At 46.7% G+C, this 17,727-nt stretch overlaps 1 protein-coding gene and 1 long non-coding RNA gene across 12 annotated transcripts in view; one reads left to right on the top strand and one right to left on the bottom strand.

Moving 5' to 3' along the window:
* The window catches only part of LOC308200006 (calcium-activated potassium channel subunit beta-2), a 130,586-nt gene that overhangs the window by 44,327 nt on the left and 68,532 nt on the right, over positions 1-17,727 (bottom strand). The gene's annotated exons all lie outside the window — the stretch shown is intronic.
* The window catches only part of LOC308200007, a 64,678-nt gene that overhangs the window by 14,890 nt on the left and 32,061 nt on the right, over positions 1-17,727 (top strand). For 6 of the 7 annotated variants that reach the window (XR_013955143.1, XR_013955144.1, XR_013955145.1 and 3 more), the window contains exon 2: positions 2,519-3,362. This is a non-coding gene — a long non-coding RNA (uncharacterized lncRNA). Of the gene's footprint in view, positions 1-2,518; positions 3,363-11,549; positions 14,726-17,727 lie in introns of those variants that run through there. The other variant, XR_013955149.1, reaches the window with a different exon arrangement.

Genomic DNA, 17,727 nt, shown 5'->3' with positions numbered 1-17,727 from the left:
TTTTTTATGAATTGGATCTCCTGAGATGAAAGCTTCGTTACAGTGAAACAATGAGCCTGCTACGCTTCCAGTAGTACAAATGGGTTTCATTTGTATTAGGAAGATACAGGCTTATTATTTTTAGTCTGTTCCTCTAGCACCAGGAATGTTTAATGTGGTAATCAATGTAATTGAGGAACTGAAGGTACAGAAAATTGCAGCACACTCGCAGGTGATAAGGACTACAGCTGCTGGGAGGCCTGGGGGCCTGCACAGGTGAAGACAGGAACGTGCAGGGGGATTCCTGCAGCCCTGACACCACTGCCTTGGGGCTCTGGGGCTTTGTCCCTCTGGGTTTACCATGACTGCCCCCTCCCCAAGAGCAAGCCCTGCCATTTGTTGGTGATTTACTGTGTGCTTTAGGCCGCGGCACAGGTGGCAGGGAGGAAAGATACTCCTTTGCTCTGCCCTGCTTCCCTGGGTGGGAAGGGACACCTGGGGTGGGCAGCCTGAGCACGGGGCTGGTGGAGCTGCCCCGACACCAGCCTAGATGGGTATAGGCAAGGAGAAATGTCTGGGATCCAGGAACATCAAGTATGCTGCAGGTGCAGTCTCCAAAGCTGCTAGATTCAGAGCAAACCTGAAAGAAAAGACAGCTTGCAAGGATGCCGTCAGGTTTCTTCTCAGCCCTCGCTGTTTTAATTTGTTTCACTTCAAGGAGGGAAATTTTCTCTGCTAAGAAGTTGCCTTGTTCTGGTGGTGGCCTAATAAATCACAGCCTCAGCAAGAAGCCCGTGCGGTGCGCATCGTGTGGGGAGAGCTGCTGCGGCTCCGCTCCCATGGGTGCTGCCCCACAGCCCGCACCACTGGGTCTGCGGTCTTACACAAGTAGCTACAGAGCAGGTCTGACCATCGAATTCACTCACTTTAACGTATGCAATCAGCTGTGCCGTGAGTTTCGTGTACGTGAGCTGCAGTCAGAGGGCACTTTGCTCGGGGAGCTGGCTGGGATCCGAGCTGGAGGGACGGCTCCGGCGGTGCGCACTGTGCCGCGTTCACACTTATAACAAAACTGCTCACAGTACAATGCAATTATCATGATTTAAAATTCCACTAGATTTTGAAGGCCTATATGCCGGGGGGGCTCCGTTTGCAGAGATGTTTCTTTTATTGTACCTCCTTGCCTAATAACTTTCCTGTTTGAACCACGCTGAACTGTGTTTGTGGTCTTTGCAGAAAATCTCCGTGCAGAATACTGCTCTGTTGCAAGCTGCTACTAGGGCCTGATTTATGTTTTGTGCAGGTTTAATTGGGTAAAAGTCCACACAGCATTTCCTGCTCCCCTTCTTAATTTTTGGCAGCACATCCCTCAGCCGGAGCAGAGCACGTCGGTGCTCTGTCACTGTGAGACCAGCAGCCTCTCCTCATCAGTCCATCCCCTCCGGGAGCAGCAGTCACTCTTGCAGTAAATTTTCGCCCCAAATAACATCTATCATTCTCCCAGCCCACTCCTGGTGCTCTGTAGACAGGCAGGCTTGGGTGGGAAGGGTGAGCTTTGCCCATCAGCCACCTAAAAGCAGACCTGCTGCTGGTGCTTTGGGGCTGCTGTGCGAGGTAAAGGTGCTGCAAGCCCCATCACCAGTGTTGGGGGCCGCAGGCAGGTCTGAGGGGCTGTCCCAGCTCCAGAAAGGCCAAGAACTGAATTGGGACCTACTGCAGGGGGTGGTTCAGATGTTCCTTAGCAGTGCAGAGGGCAATGTCCAGACCTGACAATTCAATATTTCCCAGGAGGGCTCCAGTTTCCTTAAACAACCTCGGGAGGTTTATCGTCACACAACCATTTATTGGGTGCCAAATGCACATGGGGCTGCGCGCGTAATTGCCATAGTAACCCTAGCCACAGCCTTCCTGTGCAGGGATTCAAATGCCAGACTGACGCATCCAGGGCAGTACCACACACACGTCCTAGCACAAACCCGTACACTTGTGGCAGTCGGCGTTCTGATTCTAGACTTCCACTGCCAGGCTAATAAGCGCTCACCAAACCTTGATTACCGACGTGTAATAAATACCTTTTCACTAGATGCAGGCTTCTGTGTGATGTCTTTAAGGTCATGTGGAATTCTATTTGCAATCTCTTTTATAAATAATAACACAAACACTTGCTGCTAAATTTGGCTGTCAGCAAGCAAATGCCAAGAAGCAAAATGATTATTATTACTGTTATTTGCACCATTCCAAAATCCATTAATTTGCTTGTTGCAGTGTTTGGTAATGAGCGCTCCTGCAGCAAGGTCACAGTTCTGTTTTATATCACATAACTATCTTTTCTCACGTATCATGCATAAAGCATATTTCTTGCTTAGGGCAAAATGTTTTATTAAAATTATTTTCCGTTGTTCTTTCTTACAGATTGTCTGTTATGACTGTAAAGATTTCCTGCATGACATCTCTTTTTTTAAATTCAATGCATAATTATATGAAACAGAAATTCATCTGATGCTACGTTAATAAACCTCTCATTATTTTCCTTGAACAGGGGGACGTGTTGCTATTATTTACACAACGACATGGATTTAGCTAAGCTTCGTGGAATTTTGCAGCCACTGACACTCGTATCGGGTACGGACAGAGCAGCGATGGAAATAATGTGAAGGCGAACTGGTCCTTTCAAGTCCAAAAGACTAATGGAAGTAGTAAAAATGGGAAAGATATGAAAGCAAGAACTAGTGAAATAAATATCCGAGCTGGGAACCTGCAGGAAGGGTTCACTGCGGCTGCAGATGCGCCTAGCTGAGTGTCAGCCCGGGTTAATTTGCTAGGTGACGGATGGTTTGGGAATGGACAAGTGCTGAAGAAAAATCTGGTGTCCCTGGGCCAGGTCTGCCCACAGAGCTGAGCCACTCAGGTGTCCTTGGAGCATCCCTAATTTACTGCAGCTGTGGCCTTGGAGTCTGTGGTTAAGGAATGGTTATGCAAGCCTGGACCTTCTTATATCTTTGGCGGTGCGCAAAGCCTCGACCCCCAGCACTAATGCAGTTATGACTGGCTGACCCTACGGTGCTTGATCTGCTGCAGCTGCTCTGATCTCCCCTTTGGCTCTTCCTCTGAGCCCTGTTCTGCCTCGGCTGGCTGCAACCACCTCTTGCTGAGCTCCCAGCCCTCCTGCTTGCCACCCTGCCCGGGTGCCTCTGCTTCCCCTCAGCTCCTGCTCCTCCAGACACCCAAACGCCCGCCTTGCCTCCCTCGGCACTGGTCCCACAGCCTCCTTGCTGGGGCTGGAGGAGCCCCGAAGATGCTCCCAACTTGTGGCAGCTGCTGTGCGAGGACAGGGCAGCGATGTGGTCCCCACAACTGTCAGCTTGTCCTGGACCTGCAAGGAGGTGAGTGCTGCTCTTCCCATGGATGTGGAAAACCTGCTGGGTGATGTTAAGTGTCTGATTGAAGGTCACGATGCATATCCTTGAAATTGCTTGATAAACACTTAATTCCCACCAAAGGACATGCTTTGGGCTGTGATCTTATCCTATAACTAAAGCTGGGATATGTTCCTCCTCTTTCATTTTAGTCCAGCGGTACGTTTTGCCCACGCTTAATAATAAGCGGAAAATCATTAACTTTGCCTTCTGATATATGTTTTTAATTTCTTTATTCATAATGAGTTCTTCGCTGCAGCAGCAGGGGTGAAATATGTTGTACTCCTGGAATTCCTTTGCAATTCAGCATTAATTAATGTCCACTTCTTATACAGTGTTAACAGTAACGAGCCTAATCTTTCAGAGGCCATTGTGGGAAATTCTGCCTTTGTTCTTTTCCAGCAAGCAAGTTGCCAGAAATACAGTGAAATTTGGGTCTTAGCCTTTGTTTAAAGCTGCCTCTTAGGGGTTTTGAAGGGCTGGAGGATGGTGAAGTGTGGTGCCCTTGTTATCCAACTCTGTGTCATGTAATGGAGATCCCAGTCAATCTGCTCGGCTTGCTTTTTTGTGTTTGCCAGGCTGTGCAGGGAAAGGACACTTCACTTCCACAGAGACTGTGATCAGCTTTGTTAGAACAACAGGTCTGTAGGTCCCTGCTCTACTCTGAGGAGTAAATACAAGCCCTGGTGGCAGCACCAGCACGTGAGTTTGTAGCACACCATGGCACATATGGATATGTTTTACAAAAAAAAAAAAATACTTGACGCCTTCCTCTTTGCTACACCCACTGAGAAATGTAGCCCTGATTAATGATATTTTTCCAAAGCTCCCATTGCATCTGTCTGAGCTGAATTCATATGCAGAAGTCTATATGAAGAAATGAATTGCTAGAATTCCTAATGAATTTGGTTATCAGAGAGGCCTTTCTAATAAAGATAATATATGTCAGCAGAGCTGGCAGGGTTTTTACTGGGGCAATTTTTCATTGAGTCCAGAGTAAATGTTCTCTGATAAATCTTGTCAGTGCTGTCACTCTTGGTCCTAATGGCGTGAATAGCCTTTTAGCTAGCAAAACAGCAGAGCTGTTCAGTGGCTCATGGGTTTTGGCATCACGCTCAAGTGTTCTCCAGCCTTTCCTGTCTTTTGCTAATCTCTCTGTGACTAATTCACCAACTTTTTTATAATGCAAGAGAGGTTGCCTCCATGTGTCTTTCCACCTCTGCTGTTCAGCCCCCTGTGACTGATGCTGCCTGCTCTCCCTGCAGGATGTGATCGACATGCTGCACTTCACCTGGCTGCCTTGCCAGAGTGGCGTAGGCAGAATTAACGCTTTGTTCTTAGAGCACCTGTATGGCCTGTTCTGTGTCTTTTCCTTTCAAAAGCTTTTGAATCAGATTTCCTCTCTGGCTTTCACAGCCAGGTGTAGCCGTGGACTGAAATGAGGTCTAAAAAATATACTGTGCTCTGTATTTCTTACGAATAGTGTTTTACAGCAAGCTAATTCATTACGAGGGATGCTGTGCTTGCTGAGCTGCCGCCAGCCCGTTGCGTGTCTCCCCAGCATCTGTCTCACTGAGACACCCACAGCCCGGGGCTGTGAGCCTGTGGCTGTGATGGCTGCTTGCTATCACGATGACAATGACCTTGTTTTCCTGACTGGGCCTGCAGTTGCCACTGTCTAACACAGGGGGAGGACCCTACAAACTGGGACAAGCAGGGAATTTGGAAACGTCTACCCTGTGCCTGGTACCCGGGACATGAGCTTACATTCCTTTCTCCGTGCTGTGCAGGATGAGTGGATCCGAGTCCCACTGTGTGAGCCTCCCCGTGACAAGTGGTGGGAGGTTTGTTTGGTTTAAAATTCTTTTAAAGTCTTTGTTGCTGATCTTACATGCCAGCAAACTCCAACGTATGCAGCGGAGACAGTATCTTGACGAGTGGGTTAGCATTTGTGGAGATCTCGGCAGAAAGAGAAAAATGAGGAAATGTCATACAGATGAGTGAGAGCTGTGTATCAGCTAGATCTAATACTGACTTTGGAGAAGTCTTTGGATGATGTGAACTGGCTCTTATTGCTAGCAGAGAAAATAAAGCTGAAGCAGTTTATACCAGCTGAGCACCTGGTCATTACATCTAATGTAGTAAAAGCTGGTGTGGAAGCACAGGCTAAAATGGCTATTCATCTTTGATCCCTCAGCAGTGCGGGATTCTCAAATAATCTCTAAGAGTAGGGTTAAAAAGAGCTCAAATTTTATCTACAGCCTGCTAGACCCTGTTTGCAAAATGCTTCGGTTCCAAGAGGAAAGACGGGCAGCATGCAGGATGGGTGCAGATGTTGCATCCCCAAAACCAGGCAGCATGCAGAAGCACCCTTGGGTGCAGTTGTTGCATCCCCTCTCCTTCCCTGCAGAATGGTGGGGCTGGAAGGTCTGAGCTGGGTCTGGTGCCCAGCGCTGCGGGTGCAGGCATTTCGAGGAGCCGGAGCCAGGGTTGGCTCTGCCTCGCCTGTCCTGGGATGGCTGTGCCAGACAGGGTGCAGGAAGTGATGTGGCACCAGATTTGGGGAAGAAAGGATCTCGACTGTGAAAGCAGAGAGCCACCGAGACCAGGAGCCAGGGAAAGCAGCGATGAAGCTGTCTCAGGCCAAGCCTGGGCAGCTCCCCAGGCTGCGGTGGAGGGGTGGTGGGTTTGCTCTGGGAGAACAGCCTGCCTGCCTGGCTGTCAGGAGAAGAAGCAAAGCAAAACAGGGTGGATTCTGTGGTTGGCTTGCAAAAGTCTTGCTCTTTGAGAGTCCACCCTGGTCTCACATATGATAATGAAAAAGGACGTGTTCAGTACAGGTTGGGGTGCTTTAGTGGTGGATGGAAAACTGTTTTCTTCCTTCTCAACTCATAGTAATAACTCCGTGTGTATTTTCAGAGGTTTCACAGAACAATGTTTTTGTCCCTCCCAAATACTTGGTACAGTGGTTATCTCGGAGACTGCAGGAAATGTTTGCTCTGTCTTGCTTGTCCTTCTCTCAACAATGCACATGCATAAAAGCCAATTTGGAAATGTTTGTGCATTTTGATTGACAATAGAATTTTTCGCTTTGAGTTTTGGCAAAAGATTCATGCTCCCCAGAATGCTTTTCAGTTAACTCTCGTTTCATTTGCATGACTAAACAGTGGTTCTGCATTGCTTCATTACAAAAGATTTGCAGATCCAAATGTGTTTCATTGCTGGGAAAAAAAAAAGAAGAAAAAGCAGTAAATAAAACTGCTGTGTATGGTTAAATTGCTTTAAATTAAGAATCTCAATAGCAACAGTTCTTTTTATCCCTTCAAATTTAGCCCTAGGCAATATGAAATGGAAAGGCTTCATGCCCCAGAAGAATTTGGGTGTGGATGGTGGAAACGAGATGCCTTCTTTTAGGAAATAGTCCTGGTTACTGCCAGTGCAATAACACGAAACACTGACGATTGACTGCTGGAATCCACTACTACATCAAATGTATTGCCATGAATTATTTAGCAAATCTAATTGAATGTTAATTTTGGTATTGGAGATAAGTAGCCATTGAGCTTAGGCTGAAAAATCAATTTGTAGGTGTCATAGTTCTGATATCCCTTGAACTTGCTCGGGCTCCTCCACAGTGCTGCCTCCGTGGTGCTGTGGTTCTGTGCTCTGCTGCTGTTAGTCTGGCCTGCGAAGTCCAACAGCCGGTATTTTACATCCAGGAGGCTGTAAACCTCGCTGAGGGACATCTCCAGCACTCTCTGTCCTTTTTGGAGAACTTACAGCATCTTTGGGCAGTGTGACAGACCCCCTGGACTCGGGGAGTGGTGCAGGATGGGGCTGGGCCTGCTGCCCTGGTTCTGCTGAGCCACACGTAAAGGAGCCGGGGTGCGCCCTGCCAGCGTGCGGAAACAGCGAGCAGAGTCCGTGTGGGCTAAGAAGCCTAGATTTAGACTATCAAGGTCAACGTTGTCCACTGAGGATTAGGTAGGATCAAGTAATTAAGGAAAAAGATAATTTACATCAGATTTCTAATCCCTGCAGACGGAGTAGATGGCACATTTCTGCCGTCAACCCTCCTATGTATGTTTTTTGTGTGAAGAAGCGCAGGGAGGGGAAGGACGGGTAGCAGGTTGCAGAAGCTGTCACCGTCACTTCCCAAGTACCTCCCAGCAACCTCTCTCCCTCGCTGCAGATGCTCGGGATGCCAAACGTGATCTGTCAGCGCACCAAGGCTCTAGTGATTCCCTCAGAGCCCCCAAAAGCAGTGAGTGCACAGCTGGGGCCTGCTCCAGCACACCCATTGCTGTGTCAGGGGGAGAGGCGGTGCTGCTGATCCGACCCTTGCTGAATTTAGGCCTGGAGACACCAATGTGTGCAATCCAAGCCTCCTCTGCTCTAGTTCAATAGTTTATGAGTAGCGGAGAAAGCGGCATCCTTGGGGATGCCCAGGCTTGGGTCTCAGCTCCGTGGTGAGGCCTACTTGCTTCTACGGCTCGTGCAACCGGGGAGTTTGTGTGGGCACGGGTGTGGGATGTGGCTGGAGATGCTGGGATGAGCTGAGCCCAGAATAAGTCGACATCCCCATTCCTGTCTGCTCCTGTGGGTTTTAACTAGAAGCCTGGGGGTGGCGGTGGGGATCTCGCTCTTAAATGTACGTCTGGGTCACAACAGATAGCTGTAGCCAAAGGTAATTTGACCAATCGAGGATTATTTACTGCAAAATTATCCACTTGGACTATGAACTAATGGATTTGCCACCTTCTGAAAGCTGCTTCACATGAGGTGGATGTGCAGGCTGTGGAAAACTATGGCTCTGACATCTCCAACTACAGGGTTGAATGAGCTCAGTGGAATTTTTCTGCTTCAGAGTACTCAAACTTTTCACAAAAATGGACAATTTAGGCCAATTAAGGGAATAGTTTTGGCTGCAGAAGAGGAGGAGGAGGAGGGCTTCTGAAACTGTCATTCCCTCTGTTTCAAAGCTGACAAAGTGCTGTTTCAGTACTTTTACAATGAATCTCTTGGACTCTGCTTTGAAACAGTTTCTAGTTAGAAAATGTTCCTAAATTTAAAAAAGCTAGACTCTAAAATATTTAAAGTAGACTTGAAAAGAAATGTGGGGTTATTTAAATGAAAAATATCTTTTTTGGATCAACTTCAACTGAATATTTCCTCTCTGGCCTGCTTCAGCCATCAGACTGGAAACTCCAGTATTTGCCCAACAATGCAAGAGTTATCAGACACTTGGCAAGTGGAAGCACTGGCCTCCTAAAATGGGGGCTGCTTCTGGAGGAGTTTGCAGCAGGAAACCCCCACCAGGTTTTGGGGTGCAGAGGCGTGATGCTTGAGCACACAACCACGTCACACTCCCTGACACAGCAGCTCTGATGCGCAGGAAGCAGAGCCTGAGTGCTCTGATGCTTGTGGTTGCAATATGGATGTCAAAGGATGATTCCCTCAATGTTCTTGCTTTTATTGCTGAAACATGAGACTCTAGATTACTTGACCTCAGCATCCAGAGCCATTTAATCATGTATGTGTGTTTCTGGGTGTACGTTGTTCTGTTCTGCAAGCTATGCTTGCTGCTGCATCTTGGTGTGCTTTCCTTCCTGCTCCCATAGTCATTTTTCGCAACATGGGATGCTTGCCACCTTCCTTGATGTATACATATCACCTCTTTTAATTTTTTCTCTAAGTTCAAATTGTGCTTTCCCCCTGACAATGGAGAGACAGGGTGCACTCCCATGCTCTGAAATCAGCACCTGAGAAACACAAGCAGCATATCGGATTGCATTTGATTTGGCCGCCACTAAGCAGCTCGTTGTCCCTCTGCTGTGCTATCTTGCTCAGAAATAATGTTATCAGATTAGCATAATCAAAGAGGGAACAGTTCCTAAAACCCTCGGTAGAGATAAAGTTGCATAATCAGATGCAACATGCCTGTTCTTCTGGCACGTGGGAAGAGATGTGATAGATGGTCACCCCAGTGAAGGCAGATAAGAAAAGCCTTGAGGGAAAGGGAATAACGTAGGAAGCTATTTCCCACTACCTGTTTGTAGCAGTCTGTAGAGTGCTGTGAATTAAACTCTATATTATTTTTCAGCCTGTTACTGCCAGCTGTGGCATTCAAGAGCAGTTATGACTTAGCACTGATGTTACCTGCTCCCTGTTTTGTCTTTTATGACGCTTTTCAGGTGTGTAAGTCTTCTCTGAGGTTGTAGCCAGGTGAGGAAGATGCCAACAGGGCTGTGATGGGGTGTGGGAAATGCCATAGTATCTCTTATATCCTAGCTGGATTTCTATTTTGCATGTTCCTCCATCAAGACAACTTATTTTGTACACTGAGCGTCTTTGCACCCATTAATGACATAATCAATGTAACACTGCTTAGCTGTCCTGCGATTGTAACAGATTCAGCAACACAATGGTGTTCTAAATGGAAAAGCAGCCTTTTTGGGATACAATTTAGAAGGTTATTGGTGGAAAGAGGAGGAATGCATCCACAAAAGTGAGGGTACAGTTGGGTTCTTTCTACCACCTGTTGGCATGGCATGATGTAGCAAAAATACTAAATTGAGCAAATAGGCTGTGGCTGCTTCACATCTGAGTGGAAAATTTTTTTGTGCACATCTGGAATTCACTGACCATCCCCTTGCTCCTGCCCATCCCCTCGGTGCTGCTGGGCCTTGTCATCAGCTGAAAGCCCTGGAGCTCGCAGCAGGAAAGTGGTTGCCTGGGGCAGAAGACCCTTGAAGGGCTGTGCTGGAGGTGGAGAGGGATGTGATGGCTGGGGAAGGAGCAAGACTGGAGAAGGAGGGACAAGAAACTGCAAGAATAACCCCACTCACTGGTCTTGTAGGTCTGTGGGTGATCAGGGTTGTCCTTAAGAAGTAATGTGGAGCTGGAGCTCGAGGAAATCAATCCACGGGAGTTTGTGCATTGATCTGTTTGGAAGCATTAACCCAAGGAATTTCTCCATCTACACTTGTTTTCATTTGGGCGCATGTTCACAGGGATTGATTTTCTGAAGATCTGAGCATTGAATTAGATGTTTATCTGGATGCACTGTTTCACACTCAGCTTTTATAAGGAGGCATCAGCTGGGCTTTCACCTAATTTGACTGTCATTGAGATTCACTGGCAGTAAGCAGGTTTGTGACTACACTTTTCCCAGAAGCCCTGGAAAGGGCAGATTGTTCCTCTACCTGTAAGGCTTTACCATCTCCTCACCGCAGTGCTATGGGAAACGGGAGGCAAACCCAGATACCGCTGTGCAGTAGGGTAATGCAGCACAACTCGGGGTGAATTCCTACCCTAACAAAACACAGTGGCATCTTAACAGGTAGAAAAGGCATTAGTGTCATCTTTTCTTAAGAGAAGTTACGTAGATACATTCTCTGTGTGTATGTGTGTATATATATATATATTCAGACTATTTCTGTGTCCTCTGGCCATAGAAGATAAAGGGGAAGCGAGGCAGCCCTGAGCTGTGTAATTTTTAGTGAAAAAACATTTTGGGGAGAGAGAAGGAAGTCACTGTGATGCTGCTGCCCCCATCTTCCAGTGAATCCTGTACAGGTGCAGCCACGCCTGTCCCTTGCCAAGCCCCTCGAGCGAGAGGAGCGGACACTCACTACCGCAGGCATTAACAGTGTTGTTTCCCATGTCTTCATCCCCTGAAATCTCTCTCCCTGCATCTCCTGCCCACTGCTCACCACTCAGCCCCGATGCTCCCGGGGCTGCCCCAAATCACACTGAGACTGCTCCAAAACCAGCTGGAAATGGAGCCTCTGCGCAGTCACCAATAAAGCAGAGTTGCTCTTCCCTAGCTCCAACTTTGTCCTCTCCAGGTTTAGCACATCTTCACCTTGTACCTGACGAGCTGGGCTCAGGTCAGACTGAGGAAAAGTACTGAGGTTCAGGGGTCTCTTGGATGCAGGGTTTGAGTTCAGGCACAATGTGTTACCAAAAGCTGATAAATATATGTGAAACGCCTTTGAAATGCTAACCTCCCCTGAAAAGCCTGCTTCTTGACTATTTCTAAGCAGCACAAAGCTGCTTCCTAGACAGTCTGCTCCCTTCTCTCTCTTTTAATAAGCAGGAAGCATAGCATATGGCTGGAAAGAATGTGACAAGTATTTTCACATCCACCAGGCTCAGGAAAGAAGGGACATCGCAAAACTTCAAGAAAGCTCAGATTCAAAGTACGGAGATGCTCGGAGAGAAGGGAGCCTGGAGCAGCAAGGTCTGAGGCAGGGGGCTGCCTCTCCCTCCTGTCCCCGTCTTTTCCCCATGGGTGTAGGCAGCTCTGCCCTTCCAGGGAATGTTTTATTTCTGAACTGGTTGCAAAAGCAGCCAAAAAACCAGATTTCTGCTGTGCCAGACTCTGTTTAACACACCGTGCACTTGCTCTCCCCAGCTGCATTTTCCCTCTGCTCTTCTGAAGTTGGGTTTGCTGCTGAACTCCTTGTGTGGGTACACTGTGACCCATTTCAGCTCATTTGAACTAGGTTAGCTAAAGCGATGTAAAATGTAGGTCTTCTGCTATTGTTGCCTCACTTTGAGTGAAATCCATTGGACGCAGAAGCCCAGTCCCTCGGCTGCTGTAAGTCAATGCACCTCCTTTGACTTTGATGGAGGTTTGCGTCTTCATTCCAGCTGCAGGTCTCGCCTGGCATCTGGTACAATTTATCCTGCGTGGTGTTTATTTTAATAGCCTGATAAAACTGTTATTCTCAAGGGGAGAGAGAGGCTGGTAGCTGTGTGTTTAGCAAAAATCTGCACCCATGTAGATTCCATAAGTATTTGCTTCAAAGATGTAAACACCACATTACCCAATTAAAGGAGTGTCCTTAATAATTTATCAGGCAATTAAAGTATTCATTGCCCTTTATCCCAGAGAGCTCCACCAGTGATATACAATCTGAACTTGAGTTAAAATGCTATAATAAATGAACAGCGATGCAGTGTATCAACCATAATGAGAACATTAAGGCAATGAAGGGTGGTTTGTCAAGAATAGAGTACATAACGCAGTTAGTGGAGCTAACTTAATTTCTGGAAATACCACTGATCTTGGGTAGGGGCACGGAGGGGGATGTCTGGGAGAAGAAATCTCAGTAATAGGTTCTAGGGAAAATTTGCCCATTACAAAGTCAGAGATGGAAAAGGTCTGTCTCCCTAGTTGTTATTAATAAGCCTCCCGAGACTGGCATGAGAAAGGGAAACGAGCAACTGAATGAGGGATTGTAGCAGGAGCTGTGTTTCAGCTCAGCTCTGACTGCTTGTCATAGCACGATATCGCTTCATACTCCTGTAATGAAAAACACAAAAGCAAAGGGGAGAGGAAAAGATAAAAAAGCAAATGCTTTTGTTACTAATTCTGGCCTGGATGTTTGAAAATGACCCAGGCGGTCAGGAGTCCAGTTCGCACTGGGTTATGATCAGACACAGACACTTTGTTTCTCTTCTGAAAATCTCAGCCACTGCTGTAAAAATGCCAGAGCTGTACCCAGCCTCCTGTCTGTGGTGTGCTGGGAGCTGCTGCTGGTGTGGGCGTGTGCCCAAAGAAGTGTAGAAGTGTAACCACGCAGCTGGGAAGTGCTCAGCTGTGGTTGAAGAGGGGATGGTGGCTCCATCTTCCCATTTTGAAATTGTATCTTGAGGTGGGTGAGGCGACTAAGGACCGTTGTTACTGCTTCTGAAGAACTGTTCCCAAGTCATTCAATTAATGGTGCGAAAAAAGATGGGATGGAAGTTAATGGGGGGTAAGGAAACGTTGGTTCCTCACCCAGATAGACAGCCAATTTCCCTTTTCTCAACTCTGAGGCTCCAATGTGTTGGCAAGCAGTTTCTTTTAATGGAAAACAAACGAGACTTCTCTGGCGGTGGTGGGTTTCACAAATATTCACAATTACGTTGCCTCTATGTGTGAATGTGGCATGCTTTGAAAACGGGTTCCTGCAGTATTGCTTTTAGTGGGTGAATTCTTGATCTTTTTTTGGGATATCTGCCAGTCTAGGAAAGAACTGCCCTATTTAAGGCAATGTTGTGTGCTTGCTGGTTTATTTGCCAACCTTCATAGGCGTGTATGATACCTATGGAAACTTTAGTCATTAATACTGAGGTCTTAGCACAGCAGATGAGGCTGAATGTAGGTTGTCACTGGGAAAAATCCATCTTACATCAAACATCAAAAGAAGCCAACCGACCAAAGGCACATTTTGGAGTCCTCTGCACGCAGCAAGGGCAAGAAGGACGTGGGCTCTGTTCCTGCCACCGTGACTGACTTGCTCTGTAACCTTGGACACTTTGTGCTATTATTATTTTTCCTTTGCTTATTTGGTCTCTTGTGAACTCTTTGGAGAATGAACAGCTGCTTGCTGCAGGATTGCGTGGTGCTTAGTGCTGTATGGCAGCTCGTAACAAAAGCAGGGAGGGTGATTGGATAGTGAACACTATATTAACTAATTTGGAGTGGATTATATGGACTAGAACAGTGTAACTGAATGCAGGGCTAATCTTTTCCCCACCATTTGCAGTACATTAACTCCATTTATTTATATTGCTATGCTTTCTCCTTCATGTGATGCAAAGGAGAGTCAACCTCCTGTTGTGAACTCACCAGAGATTTTTGGGGTGAGGATCTGCTCATCACTACATATCTGAAAGCTTTTGTAGATGTTGCTGCTCTCTGGAAGAAGATACTTCAGACCTACACACAGCTCTGCCATCCGAGCCTGCACCGCAGCATCCATGCGGGCGCATGGCGCTCCCTGCCCTTCTGGAGGAGCAGGCTGGGGAGCCAGACACTTCTCCACAATCCCCTGTCCTAGTTTAATGAACAACCACACCTATAGGGATAAAATACCTTGGTTTGCCAGTCACTTCAGAATCAACTTTTCACTGAACAACGCTGAAGGGAAAAAGAATATATTTAAATAAAAGAATGAGCTATAAAAAAATAATAGCGAAGAATATTTTTAATGTGATACATAATAGATTTTTTTTTTTGGTGGTGGTTTAACTCAGCAAACTTTTAGTTCTTTGTTCTAGGTTAAAGCAGCCACCTCCCTCTCTTAGCTTAAGAAAGGCACAGAGAAAAGGCAATGTCCCTGTGTTAGCCATTTGGAGCCTGCATGTCCTTGTATTTCCCTCTTGCCTTCTGCACTTGGTTCCCTTCTTTTGGTAACTGAGCACTTGGATGCTGTTCAGCCTGCTGGGGGACTACAGCTGTCCTTTCTTTTTTCATCATTCTGGTCATCTGGCTGACATTTTGATTGTGCACCTCCAATTCCCCATTCCTGGATTCAGTCTGATTACTTTGCAACCTTTGGAAGAGAGAGCAGTAAGACCTTTTGTATTGCTATGAGATAAAACAGATGTCCAAGCTTCTTAGGACAGTCATAACTATTTTCTTGTGACTTAAGACAGTTAAATGAGAAACAGCTTGTGTGGTTTACTGGTGCCCCACCTCATCGTGAGGGTTATGGGAACTGCTGAAGGTTCCTCTGCAGCTAGATACTGCCAATATTTCCTTTGTATGACTGCTATTGCTTGACGAAATTTAGAAGACGACTTGAACCAAAGCCAAAGACCCGATCTCCAGTCCTCAGCAAACTAAGACAAATGCAGTTCTAAATGTACTGTGAAAAATACTTGATTTGTGATAAATTTATAGGGAAAAAAATTACTGCCTTGCAGAAATTGCAAGAATTTCTGTAGCGTATAAGAGATATGGGGTTGGGTGACTGTTTGAATCCTCCTCATGTCATGTAATTTATGTTAATTAAATGCTGATGGCATCTGAAGAAGCATATTGATGGAAGATGTATTTGAGATACTATTATTAATTCATCATTCAGTAGCTAGTGCGTGAAATAATACATTCCTAGACTTTGACTTAGGACATTTCATTTTCAAAATTATCAAGCTGTCTCTTTTCTGCAAAAATAACCCTTTGCCACTTATTTAAAAAACAAAAACAAAAAATGAATGGAAAAAAACCCAACCCAACCCCCCAAAATTTCATTGGAGTCAGCCTGGTTGAACAGCTCTGAAGTAATAATTATTTACGTACTTCCAGAGCTATCACGCATACTGATCATAGTTCTCCAGGACAATAAAACATTAATTTAAAAATAATAACATTTAAGTATGAAGAACATCAAACTCAACAACATCTGCCATTTTGCGCCCCAAGCTTAAATTTCAGCAGGTTTAAGGGCATAGCAACCTTCTCAGAAGCTCAGCAAGCCTTAAGTTTGCACCTAAATTTTGACCAGGCCCCAGGTGAGTAGGGCGCTTGTAGGCGCTCATGAACAGCGGGAAGGGTTTGGGCAGAAAGCACCCGGGCTGGATTCCCACCATGTCGTGATGCTCGCTGGTGTTGAAGTTGCTTTTATTCACTAAGCATTTACAGATAACCTATGAGCTATAAGCTAATCCGAGGAACCAGCAGCACCCTAGCACTTAGTTGCTTCCATTATGTTGAGCTTTACTGGCAGAAGGGAGACTGTCTGCTCTCCAAAAGTTGCTGTTTTTCACCAAAGGTTGTCCCTGCAACCTTTACCCATCCCTGTTCTGCCCGGTGTCACCAAGAGGGACTGACACGTGTACCCAGCTGAATTGTCTGTACAGGTTTTTGGGTATTCACCCAAGGCTTGTGGCTTCCTCCCCTCTCTAAGAGTGTCATTGCCTCGGGAGCTGGGGAAGCATTGCTGTTGACAATTGTTGTGTTAATGCACGAGGATGTGCACCGGTTCCTCATCACTGCGCGGAGCCCTGGGGGTAAGTTTGGAAACGATGGAGAAACCTAACGATGAGCTTCTCTGAGGCAATTACAAATGTAATGGGGAGGGGAATGAGGTAAGCAGTGAAAATCAAGGTGAAATTTCACGACTGACTGAAGCTGAACTAACTGTGGGAACTTGCTGAAGCTGTCCCATCCTCTACTTCCAGGTGTGCAGCTTTTGCCACTTTCTTCACCCAACATTACCACATGCGTGGCAAACTGAACTGTTTTTTGGGATATGGGGTTAGTTTTCAGGGGTAGCAATGAGCTAAAGTCAGAGGGAGATGTCTGCTTTTGATCAGAAGGAGTGGAGTTGTGGGACTGCCAAACTGCAGTGTACGAGTGAAGGTGTAACACGGTGTGACAGCAGGATGCAGATGCACAGGTGCCAGCTCAAACACACCTCCTGGACAGAACCGATTCAGGCCCTGATGGATCACTTGTGATTTTCTTTCATCTGTTCAAATGTTTGAACAGATTTGTTAAAATTTGCTTCTGTTTGACCTATTAATGGGAAATTAGGAGGTTCAGAGAGCAGCCCGCGCCAATGCTAATGAACCTCTGTGCCATGGATAGAAAATAGAGCAATGCCTTAGGGGCCAAACTGGGCTTCCAGTTTACATCTGTTGCTTCCTAAGCTCCAGATTTGCAAGGAGTAAGTCACTTTTTTCCCTTTGTTCTTTATTATTTATTTTTTCCCCCAGTATGGCTTCTGGAGGGCATACCTGCAGCCTTTGCCTCTTCTATCTCAAATACACGGTGGGCGATAGCAGCGTGTTAAACAGGTTGGTAGGTGTGCTTCTCCTCCTCCCTTCCCCCTTGTACCAGTCTCTTCCTCGCTTCACTGGCATGGCTGGAACCAGATGCTGACACAGGATTTTAATGGGTGAAGAAACTGTACTGAAATGATGTAAATTGCTGCGAATACAAAGGGCACTGATAGCCCTGAGAGGTGGGGTCTGGATGGGTGTTTCCATTCTCATGCTGCCGGCCTGCTGGATGTGGGTACGAAACACCCCACTCTGATTGTTGCCAAAGGAGCTCATTTTTAGCTCAGAAACATGCAGTGCTTCTCCGTGGTGCCAGCCTTTAAGTTATATCAGTGTTACAGTGCTCCTGCTCCCTCAGGGAGTGTGGAAAGTCCACATGAACACGCTCAGTCTACCAGCAGGACAACGCTGGAGGTTTCAGTCAGCTCTCCATGCATGTAGGCTGCTGAGGCGAAACACCGGAGTGGCAAAGGCAGGCAGAGGCATCTGCTGCAGCCACTCTTTGGGTGCTGGTGTCCCTGACCCATCCAGAGGATGAGGTGGCAAACTGCACGTCAGAGCTCTTGCTGCTAAAACATCCAGAGTCCTGGTCATGGCAAAAGCCCTCCTGAGAGGGCCGGGAATGAGGACACAGCTGTGCTGACTCTGCTTGCTGCACTCCCCTGCGTACCGCAAACCCATCTGTCCTGCTCTCCCATGGCTTCCTTAAGCAGTACGTAGTGTGTGGCCGAATTTCTGGAGAGTGGCCATCCTGTAGGTTGGCAGAAAA

This window comes from Anser brachyrhynchus (genome assembly GCF_964034855.1).
Source record: "Anser brachyrhynchus genome assembly, chromosome: 9".
In the NCBI taxonomy this organism is placed as follows: domain Eukaryota; kingdom Metazoa; phylum Chordata; class Aves; order Anseriformes; family Anatidae; genus Anser; species Anser brachyrhynchus.
This window is presented reverse-complemented; position numbering and strand designations above follow the sequence as displayed.